General features: G+C 32.2%; 1 long non-coding RNA gene across 1 annotated transcript in view; it reads right to left on the reverse strand.

The window, feature by feature from the left end:
- Nucleotides 1-3,607: 3,607 nt before the first annotated feature.
- Nucleotides 3,608-12,249, reverse strand: part of LOC120602290 (uncharacterized) — a 79,614-nt gene continuing 70,972 nt past the window's right edge. Inside the window, exon 3 of the long non-coding RNA XR_005652684.1 lies at nucleotides 3,608-7,853. This is a non-coding gene — a long non-coding RNA (uncharacterized LOC120602290). The remainder of the gene's footprint in view (nucleotides 7,854-12,249) is intronic.

The raw sequence follows: 12,249 nt of genomic DNA on the forward strand, positions 1-12,249 counted from the left end.
AGCCTCTCTTCTAATAGCATTTTCACAACAATAGCTTGTCTGGAACGACCTCTCTGCTTTCTTAGACTCTTCTTGCAAATCACCCAACCAAATCGCAAATCATTTAATAGGTTCTAATACCTTCTTGCTGAAACACCCCACAGTTTCCTGTGATGTGTATTCTCCATTCTTGCAGGAAGGAACAAGTTTAATTTGGGTATGTTCTTGATGGTCTCTAGCTGAAGGGCACTGACAAGTTGAATATACACATGGGTATCAGGACTATGAAATTGGCTTGGCCTGGATTCCAATCCTGATTCTACCACTTGGCAGTGCATTTCGGGCCAATTCATTACCACTCACAAAGCCTTAGTTTTCCCTCATGCAAAATGGAAACATTCTACCTCAGTGGACCTGGTGTGAAGCCAAATAAATAAATGTTGGCTGTTCCTTAAAAAAACAAACAAAAAATCCTTCCAAAAATAACTGAATAAATAGATTTCATTGTAATTAGACAAAGATGAAGAGAGAAGGTGAATTAACTAACTAGAGGATAGGTCAGGTGAAAATATCTAGAGTGAAACACAGAGATAAAAGGATAAAAAGTAAAAGGAGAGGGTTAAAAACATTGGAGATACAGTGATAAGGTCTAACTTATATACAACTGGAGTCTCACTATGAAAGGGGAGAGAGAGATGAAGCAAAATTTTATAACATAATGGCTTAGAACTTTTCAAAACTTATCAGAGCCATATAGCCATAGATTTAGAGCAGCCCTGTACACCCAAGAAAAATAAACAAAAATAAATCTATACTAATGAATGTAATATTAAATTATTATATACCAAAGAAATCTTAAAAGTAACTAGGAAAAAAATCACATTAAAGGAACAGCAGCTAGTCTAGCAGGTAAATTCTCAAACAGAACAATATAAACCAGAAGAAAATGAACTAAAGACACTGAAAAAGTAATTGACAACCTAGGAAATGCAGAAAAACTTATAATGCTAAATACGTAAGTAAATACACTTGAATGTTGCCTGTATACAGCAATAATAGTAATGCTTTACTTGAATGTTAGATAGATATAGAATTAAACTCACAATGGCTTTCATAGTGGGAAGGGGTAAATAGAGTATTCTTAGCTACCTGCTTTGCACGAAAGATTTCAATGATGGCAATTAATATTTAATTTTGATAAGAGTGTTGATTTTCATATCAAGGAAGTATACAAATAAATAGAAAAAGTATATAACTTCTAAGTGGCTAGATGGAAGAAAAACCAATGAGAAAAAAGCAGTAAGAAAAGTAAGATGGAGACAAACACACACACACACACACACACATATGAAGCACTTAGAAAAGTAGATAAATCGTTAAAACATAAAATCATTACTGAAATATAAGAGCACCTAATGTTCCAATCAAGAGAAAAATATTGTATTAACAATCCAAACAAAAACAATTCTATGCTATTATGAAAAATCTAAAGAAGAAGCTTCTATCATAATGATAAAAGGGTCAATCCATAATATATGTATAGCAATTCTTAATTTTTGTTCTTCTAATGTTATATCTACAATATTTATGAAATAAACATTGTAAGAAATACAAGGATAAATGAACAAATCCACAACTAGAGTAGATTTTTAATTACGTCTTTTTCAGGCACTGATAAAAGACAGAAAGTAATAACTACAGAAAAGATCGACTTGACTTTTAGCAATCGAGGCCTAGTTTGAAAATAAATATACATATACATATACATGTTCACACATATATACACGCACACACATGTACATATGAACAGCAACTGCGAAATACTCAAATGTATCTTATTTTCAAGGTACATGGAAAGTTTATAGATATCCACATGTTAAACAAAACAAGACTCAATGAATTTTAACATATTGAAATCATTCAGAATCTGATCCCTCATTACAGAGAAGTAAGACTAGAAAGTAATAAAAAGAATATTTTGAATTAGCAGATACTTAAAAATTAAGAAATACACTTGGAAATAAACCATTGATCAAATGAGAAGTTACCAAAAAGATTAAATATACATTTTCAAACTGTAAATAAAAATATATAAGTATTTTTTTAATGATGAAAAACATATTTGAAAACCTTTTACTAATGATAAAGCTGTACTAAGGAGGAAATGTACACCTTTAGAATGCATATATTAGAAGAAAAAATATCTGAAATCGGTGAATCTAACTATTGCATACAAAATTTGAATGAGAAATTTAAATTGAACCTAAAAATGTAGATAGAAAAAAATAATAATGTTGAGACCAGAAAAAAGAAAAAAAAAACATATGAAAGGATTAAGAAAGCTAAAAGTTAATTCTTTGAAGAACTAATAAAATTGATTTAAAAGACTTACCAAGAAATAAAAAGCAAGTATAACAAAAATAAACAGTGTCAGATTGAAAATAAGTTATTATTTCAGACTTTATTAACAGCAAAATGATTTTAGAAAATATTATAAATAACTTTATTTTAATATATTTCTGAAAACATGTATAAAAATAGAGGACCAAGGATACCAAGGAAACTGTTGAGCAAATGGCATCTGTTGCCTATCCCCATGAGTAGAAATCTAAACACTTCTTCCCACTGCATTTTGATATCAAGGTCAACAAGGAAAACACAGCACAGTCAAGCACTAAATGGAACGCTTCACCTACAAAGAGAGGAGCAAGATCACCTTCAGTAGTGGGTGTTGGTCCCATTGTAGCCAATGGGTCCCTCCCGGCATCTGATCCAAGGCCATGGGCCTATTCACATCCCTCTTGTGCCACAAAACAAAGGATCTCATTCCCTCCTTGCAGGGGACAGATATAGTAGTGGATTGGCCAGGTACCACAGGCCAGGTACCAGGTACCATAAGACACATATGTTTAAGCAGAATAAAAGAATACACATTGAATCTGAAACAGAAAAATATATTTCCAAACAAAGTGACAAGCCCAGTTCAAGCTATGAAGGTTCTTTATCTCTTAGGAAGGAAGTGTTCTCAGACCAACACCTGTTCTTATGTGGCTAAGTAGAGGTTGAAAGACTGCATGCAGGAGATGAGACTGTCAACTGAAATTTTGAAAAAAAAACAGGAACGAATGGAATCATTTCTTCTACCATTATGAAGGTACAATTATTCATACAAAACAATATTGGTGCAAAGATAGGCAAACTGACCAAAGCAAAAATATATTTTAGAAATAGGTCCATATATACAGGTATTTCATTATGACAAAGACGGAACTGCAGAGCAGTAGGTAAAGGGTGGTCTTTAATAATTGGTGTTGGTTCATATAGTATATACATGGAAGCAACATGAAACTTGACTTTACACGATTCACAGAAAAATCATTTCCATTTAGATTATAAATCGCAATCTGGAAAGCAAACCAGTAAAGCTTTAAGAATGTCTTCATAGTTTCAGAACTGAGAAAATTTAAAAGAAAAAAAGAAACACTGATCGTAAAGAAACAAGTTGATAATTAGATGACAATGACATTAAAGAAGTCTATTTATTAAAAGACATCATTAACAAGTATAAAGAAGCATGGGGAAAATATTTGGATATGTATAAATATAGTACCAATAAAGTACTCAATACGGAAAAGTCTCCTAAAATTAGGAAAACAATAAAATATTTGAAAGGCACTTCACAAAATAGAATATGTAAATGACAATAACATATTGGTTTTCTACTTATTAGTAAGTCGAAGATGAGACCATTATGGTTAAAACCATAATGAAATAACAACTACAAGCCCACCAAGGTGGCTTAGTTTGAATTGCTGAAATACCAAGATTTTAAAATCTGAAAAATGTACCTTAGACCTTATGATAACATAGATCTATAAAAACAACGTCCATTTGCGTAAAGTATGTGTAGAATCAATAATTTACATATCATCAATGGAAGAACACACAATGCAGTGTGGTACTAACCAATCATCTTACTGCCAGGGAAATAAAAACAGGATTGGAGGAAGGGTAGCAGTGGTATACTAGGATGTGCACATCTTTTCCTTGCTGTTAATGGACTGAATGTTTGTGCCCCTCCTATCCCTAAATTCGTATGTTAAAGGCCCAAACCTTAATGTAATGGTATTAGGAGGCAGGACCTTTGGGAAGTAATCAGGTCTAAATTAGTTCATGAAAGTAAGACCTTCATGATGGGATTTCCTCCTCCTTATAAGAGGAGGAAACCATAGTGCTCTCTGAATTTGCTGCAAGAAATTAGCTGTGTACAACCCAAGAAGCAGGCCCTCACCAGGCAAGGAATCTACTAACGTCTTGATCTTAGACTTCCCAGGATCCAAAATTGTGAGAAATAAATATCAGTTGTTTTGGGCATTCAGTCCAAGATATTTTGTTATAACAGCCTAATCTGACTAAGAAATAGTGTTGGTAAATTGAAACTAGCCACACTAGGTGTGTTTACATTAGAGAAATTAACCAACTACAGGTCAGGGCTAATTTTCACTTCTGGAGATCTGGCTGTTAAATACTTTCCAGCACACCATTGTAGGATTGTAAACCTGCCTTCTACAGTCTTATAGAAATAGGAAAGCTGATTCAGTGAGAGGTCAGAAGCTCTCACATCTAATTTGTGAGCCAAACTTCTCCATTGAATGAAGAGGGCTTCAGAGTATTGAGAACATTTAACGAGCAAGGAAAATTCCCCTCCCTTGTATAACAGATAATCTGGACACAAATTTTAAAATTTTAATGTGGCACATTTGATATACTAAAATCATTCTAATTCAAAATAGCTAGTTTTTTTTACAAGTTAAATAATTTTAATTTTATTGTTCACTTTCAAAAATGTTTTTAAATTGGACAAATATGAAATGCCACAAAAGAGACAAATTTCCCAGAAACCGTTCATGATATTAATCTTTATGACATAATCTTTATGTTCTAGTTATAGCTGATTTTGAATAAACAGATGGCTGATGGCCAGATTATTTTATTTTCCTTGATTCTAATTATACAGCATAAAAAGCATCCATTTTTTAGTTTAATAACAACATAACATAAACATACACTGATTTTGTTGAAGAAACAAATCATTGAATCATTGATTTTCTGCCTTTTCATTCTACTGAGATGATTTGTTTTACCCTACTAACTATACCTTCACTTGGACTTTACTTTTTCCTCTTATATGTAAAGAAATAAATAATACTTTCTCTAAGTACTGTTAATGTAAGATTATCAACCTTTCTATGTTTACTTTTCATTAGAACAGAACCAAATCTTTTTTAATTCTCTTGTGTAATTGAAAAGCTAATCGACTTGAAAGTACAATGCAATTATATATGATGTATTATTAAACTGTACACTTGAATCCTATAATTTTATTAACCAATGTCACCCTAATAAGTTTAATTTAAAAAATAAAAAAAATAGAAATGAAAACAAAGCTAATTTATAGAAATATTAACTCTAGGTTCTATCTATATGACTTTACTATTTAATACAAGCTATGGTGAAAATATCAATCATAATTAAAATGTGGGTTGTCCTGGTTAGATGGGAACTCTCAGTTTACGCATGCCCTTTTTCTCCCAACTTTGTAACAGGCTAAAAATTATATATTTTGAATAACATTAAGATCATCAAAAGTGCCCATTCATAGGATACCTCAGGCCTATACAATGAGCATATAATGTAAGTTTTCTCATTTACATAACCAATAAATCTGAGGTTCAGAAAGTAAGTAGAGGAATCAAGAGAATTGTGGCTTTCTAAATGTATGTAGTTAACTGTATGCCCCATTTTGTGCAATGAAACAAAAGGGACCATGGCATTCAACTGGCTATGAACAGATTAACCCTAGAATCTCTCACCTTAACCTGTTAGTAACTTGTGTGACTCTAGGTCTATTTAATATAATAGCCAGTAGCCACATGTGGCTACTGAGCGTATAAAATAAGGCTACACTGGACTATGAATAGGGCTACATTCGACTTAGAATGCAAGAAAAAATGTAAAACATCTCATTTGTAATTTGTGTAATGATTATATGTTGAAATAATATTTGGAATATATTAGTGAAATGAAATGTTTATTAAAATTAATTCCGCTCGTTTACTTTTTAGCTACTAGAAAATTAAAAATTATGTATGTTGTTCACATTTGAGGCATGCATTATATTTCAAATTGACACTGCTTCTCTAGATTATTCTCACTCATGTCCCTGCTATTGGCTTATCCTTTATATTTATGCAAGCTATGACTCTCCTGCTTTCAACACTGGTTTTTTAGCACAAGAATTATGGTTCTGCACTTTCTTCACCTTTGGATATTTCCCTGCTGTATTTCCCTAATCACTCTCTGCCCATGGTGTTGTACTCATAGCACTCTCTTTGCTTCAGCTAAACCTGAAACCCCACTAAGACTGGCAGTGAAGTCGTGCCTGTTGCCTTACATCCCTGAGAAATGTAGCACATTCATAGCATGTAAGGGCATTCAAGACACAATTTGTTGATTATTGTAATCTATATTTAAAAAGCCAAATCCTCCATATGGCTGAGGCCCTTTCTGTTACAGTTAAAATAATCAGTCAATTCTGTGCTAGAATAAAGAAAGCAATCTACTTAGTAAATGGTTTGACAAAGAAAAATAACAAGAGATGATTTTTTTTTCACCTTATCCAAAGTTAAACTTTAATCTAGAAATTTACATACTTAAAAGGACACAAGCAGTGGGTTAAAATAACTGATTTGAATCATTATTCTGTCTTACACAGCCTGCATAATTTGTGGCAAGTTGTTGTTCCTCTCTTTTTTATATCTATCTATCTGATCATTTTAACATATATATTAACACAAAGGGATTTTTTGCATTATTATAAAAATGAGGTTATATTATACATATTGTTGTAAAAATATTTTTTCACTTAAGAAGATGTCAGGCAACCCTCTAAGATGGATAACCCTCCAGGCTCCAAAGTTATGATTTTTTAGATAAATGAATATCAAGAATTTATAAGTTTGGCTATATTCATGATGGAAAAGATGAATGATGTTGCCATAAACATCTCTATATAGAGACAAAGACAGAGACAAAGATTTATATAATGTGTAGAAAATAAGATGACTAGTATTATCACTATTTTGATCTTCATTCTTAATAGCGTCCCCTGATGATCCTATTTGTTTTAGTTGTCATGTGTATCCTTAAGTGTTCAATATTTTGTATCCATCTATTGTTTTAACATCTCATATTTGAGGTTTTGTCCATTTAATTCATGTTCATATATTTTTTTATAGTTAGAAGTACTTTTGGAAAATTTTTATCTATTTGGGGGGGTTATGTTTTTAGTTTTGGGTTTCTGGTTATTCATAGCTATTGACATTGTCAGTTTTTTGCCTTGTTTGATTTTTGCTGTCTTGAGTTTGCACGCTCACCATGCCATTTCTTCTTATCTCAGCCCTGACTAAACAGCTCTTCAATACCTCTTATTTTCACCAACAGAGTATAAATGGCTTAGTAATTTCCTTTCTACTACATCTGAAGCAAGAATACTTCCCCACTAATATGTGGCTTCAGATCGAAGAACTTGGTATGTATATTTTTCTATTAGTTTTCCATGGTTTGATAGAATAAGTAGCGAGGCTGAGGACAAATAAGAATCACAAATGCAGTGTCACATCTTTGTAAGATGTTCGAAACAGTTCTCCATTCAGAAGTTTTTATGAAATGTCCTATATCAGGACATACATGTGTGGTTAGCCATGTCATGACAGAAAACTCCAAGATTCAAATGGTTTCTCCCAAATGCAGGGTGTGGCCTTGGAGCCTTTTCAGTTGTTTACTTCCACAAGTCCATCTGTTTCCAATTCTCCCTAGTGAAGGAGAAGAGGGAGGTAAGGAGGCGGCGACTTTGATATTGAGACTATTTCATTATTACCATTTAATTTCCAGTGCTGTATCTCATCCTCCCCTTGTTCTATAGCATATGCATTTTAGTTGCAAGGACCAAAATCTATTCCATCTACTTAGAGAACAAAAGGGGGGATTAGTAAAAGAATAATAGTGTCCTTCACAAGACCACAGGTACAACTGAGCCTCAAAGAAAATAAGGAGCAAGATTAGCTCTGGAGAAGTTTGTGGATCTTCAGGGATGCTACCACTGTTGAAATTTGGTCTAAGGCTTGTTCCTAAGCCTCTTGTTCTGTGCCCACATTTCAAATTACCAGGAAAGCCTTGTGACTGACAAAGCTTCAGTTCGGCACCCACCCTTGAACAATCAATGTGGCTAGGCAATGTAGCCATATCATATTGACAAAGCTACTGCCCAGAACGGAACTTTGTAGAGACTGGTGCAATATAAAAATGTTGTACATGAACTTTTTTGTAGCCTATATTATCTCTGATGTCCAGTGTCTACAGCATCCTCAAAAACGTCATGAAGTTTTGGACCTCTCTTTCCACACCATTCTTTCTAATACTCTAGTATATTTTAAACTCTAGTGAAATATTCATTTAAAAAAATTATTTCCAAATAGTTTCATACTAATATATATATAAATTAGTGTATACATACATATACAAGATATATAAAAATATGTATATACATACATATACAATGAGAAAATAAATTATTTGAAAAATAAAAACTGTGAGCTCCAATTTTAATTATTAGATTCAGAATATATTCCAATAATATAATCAGAAAAACATAACACAGGATGAGAGATTTTCAGAAAAAAGTTAATATTTGTTGAAAATGTATTTATGGGCAATTAATATAGAAAACCAATATGACTCTTGTAACTTTTTGTTTGGCAACCATAACTTAAGCTATGAGCAAAATAGTAATTCTCATATTAATATATACATCATTTAAACAAACAGCATGTATAAGAATATTTAAGTTTTTTATATGACAACCTTGGTTCTTACTTGTCCACTTTTATTTTTCTAATCTATATTGGATTGATGACAATGCTATTTGTAGGCAATTATGTGTACTAAAGTATTTCTACATTTGTTAAATAAAACTCATAACAGACAGCATTCTCACAGAGGAATGCTGACAGGAAAAGACGAACAACTCTTAAAGTGATTTCATCAAGCTTGGGATATTAATTTTTAATTTTTATCCAAAATAAAGCAAGAAATACTGTTTTTCAAAACTAATCTTCTAAACCTCATCAGTAACTAGTTTCAACAATTTTTTTAGAATGTAATTAAATTTACATATTTAAATGAGTGGATTCCAAATTTTGTATAATACTGGGTTGTAGCTATTACAAATCTTGAAATATTACATGTTATAACTGTAACACAATTTGTACCTTCAGCAACCAGCAATCAGGTTTAACAATACTCCAAATAATTTATACCCTGTTCAACCAGACCAGCCACTGTCCACATGTTTAGACTCATGACAATGTCAAATTGCTATAAAAGTTTCTAAACACCGACTCTCAACATGTTTTTATCTTACTGTGAATAGGTACCAGTCAACCACCAGTCCATTGATCATATTTTCTTAGTGTACCATTCCCAGTAAATAGATATTCATGTACTAGCTAGGGGCAGATGAAGTCAATAGTGAAGGAGGCAAATAAATACAGAATGTGGAAGAAAGCAATCTAAAGCAAGGTCTGGAGACATGGAAAAGCGATTGTGAAAATGCTAGCAATTCAGCTTTGTAAGAGAGTGTCAGATTCCCAAGAGAGAGAGGCAATTTTAACAGTGTTTAGCCTATTTATGTAGTTTGATCCAATTCTGTTAAATATTAGATGTGTCTGAAACTTTAACATTTGATAATCCTCATAAATCCAGTAGACCACCTCACTACACTGCATTCAGGCCTTTTTTTACTTCTTTGTTCTTTGGAGCCAGAGCCTATGTTTCTCCTTTAATAACCATCATTGAGAGTTTTCTTCTGATACCTCTGATTGTCTTACAATTGTAAATGCAAAGTAGGATGGAACAAGGGTGGAATACTTAGAAGGAACATAAGTATTCCTAAACAGAGATACTAAGTGGTTTGTCCACACAAATGTATTTATCTATTTTAAGTCCCTCAGGGACACCTCATTCCGTCACATAGCCCTGAGGCACCTCCAGGAAAGAAAAATCCCAGGCAATGCCACCTGCCCCAGCTATGGTAATAACATGAATAAGAATATCCCCACTTAATTACAGTGTCAATGCAAAATGTACTGTAGATATTAATGCAGAAGGAATACAAGATCTGGAGATAGTAATGCATACTCTGGGACCCAAATTCTTAATTTCATATTAAGTGATACAGTGTCAAATTATCCTAACATTTGATAATCTTCATAAACCCAGTAGACCACCTGACCAAATTGCATTCCGTCTTTTATTTTCAAATAAAATAAAATAATTTTAATAACTGAACACATACGGCAACTCTCAAGAAAATCCTTTAAGAGATCTGGTGCTGAAAATTAGTGTGTAATTTGATGTTCCACCCATTCATAACATTGAAATACAAGAATTAGTATAATAAAAATAACACGTGCATCCAAATGATTAATGCTCTAAGTCTCAAATGTGCTGACACAGAAAAAAATAATCCTTTATAAAGCTAGTTCTCTAAAGAAACCATTGTCCTAAATTCTTCTCAATTAGACTGTTGATACCTATAGATACTTGAGCCACAAAATTAGTAGGGTCTTGCTCTCAGTATCAGTTCCATACCTGGGTTAATTTGCATGGTTTTTCTGTCTTTCTTTTGTACCCATACTAGCTTAACCTGTTAAGCCATAAAATCTTTTAAACTGTTATTTAAATTATGATTACTATCTAATATTATAAATTAGATATATTTTTACTGGTTTTAAAAGAAATATGTGTATATAGTGGGATAATTGGAAAACTATATATAGTTTTTTTCTCATATATATATATATATATATAAAATCTCAATTTAGCCTCTCAGAGATAATGACTGTCTGCATTTTAGTATACTTTCTTACACAGTTGGAATCCATATCACATTTTCTGCTTTTATCTCCTATTCCAACATAAGCAGGTTGTAACATACTTTTTACAGAGTACATAATGCTAAGCATTTGCTAGGTCATTATATATTTTTTATAAACATAAATTCCCCCAACAAAACTACATTATCTCCTCTCCCATATTCTTGCAATTCAACAACAATAAACTTGACAGGCTATATCTAGGTGTATGTCATTTTATTAATTTGACTTTATTAGTTTATAGGAACGTGGTATGTTATTTTGAGCTAAAAAATTTCTCCTGCTAATGTCATTTATTATTGCTTTGGTTCTTATTTCTTCTTCAGGAATTCTATGTCCTACATATGTATTCTTAGATTTCTTATTGTTTTCCTTGAGTTGTTTACCCTTCATTCTGGAAGGACTCTTCATTCTTAACATTATGGATCATCAATATTATTGACCTAATTATAGTAAAATCAATTTGGATATTAATGATATTATAACCTTTTCCCATTTATTTCCCAGCATGCCTCGGATTATATGTCATTTTAATATTGATTTTTGTTCTGAATTTCAGAAGCAGATAGTTGAATGAATCAGTCTTCAGTTTGTCATTAGTTGGTATGAGGCCCCTCATATTTATTCCCTTAAATTTCCAATTCTTGATCCCATTCCCTTCTCACCAGCTACCATAAGCAGTCGTTTTAATGTTTATTATGTGTATTTTGACAAGCAAAAATACTTGTTATTTGATACCTATAAGCATTTTGTTTTACTTATAAAAAATGGGCCTGTGCAGGTTCTTATATATATTTTTCCCTCCACTCAAGACTGAATTTTAAAAATCAGTTCATAAAACCAAGATAAATCTAGTTCTTTAGAACTGCCTCCTGCTCAATTATTTCTGTCACTTCTTATCTATTCTCTTGGTGATGGATACCTAGTTTGTCTGCTTCTGAAATCATAAGCAGTGCTTTAAATGAGTGAATTTATATCAGCTCCCTTGTACATCTATTGAGACATTCTCTGCCCTCTAAACACTGAAATTGCTGGGTTATAGGGTTTTGGCATGCTTGATTTCATGAAATGCTGTCAAATTACTTTCCAGAGCACCTATATTTGTTTACATACAAATCAGAAGTACAAAAGGAATTTTGTGTTCCCTACGTCCTAAATAACTTAATAATTCAACTTTCTAATGTTTAAAAACCTATTCAGCACAAAGAAAGTATAGCACGATTATTTTAATTTGCAATTCTTTATTGCTGATGAATTTGCATTAGCCTATCTTCAT

This window comes from Pteropus medius, unplaced genomic scaffold (assembly GCF_902729225.1).
Source record: "Pteropus medius unplaced genomic scaffold, Ma_sr-lr_union100, whole genome shotgun sequence".
NCBI lineage: Eukaryota > Metazoa > Chordata > Mammalia > Chiroptera > Pteropodidae > Pteropus > Pteropus medius.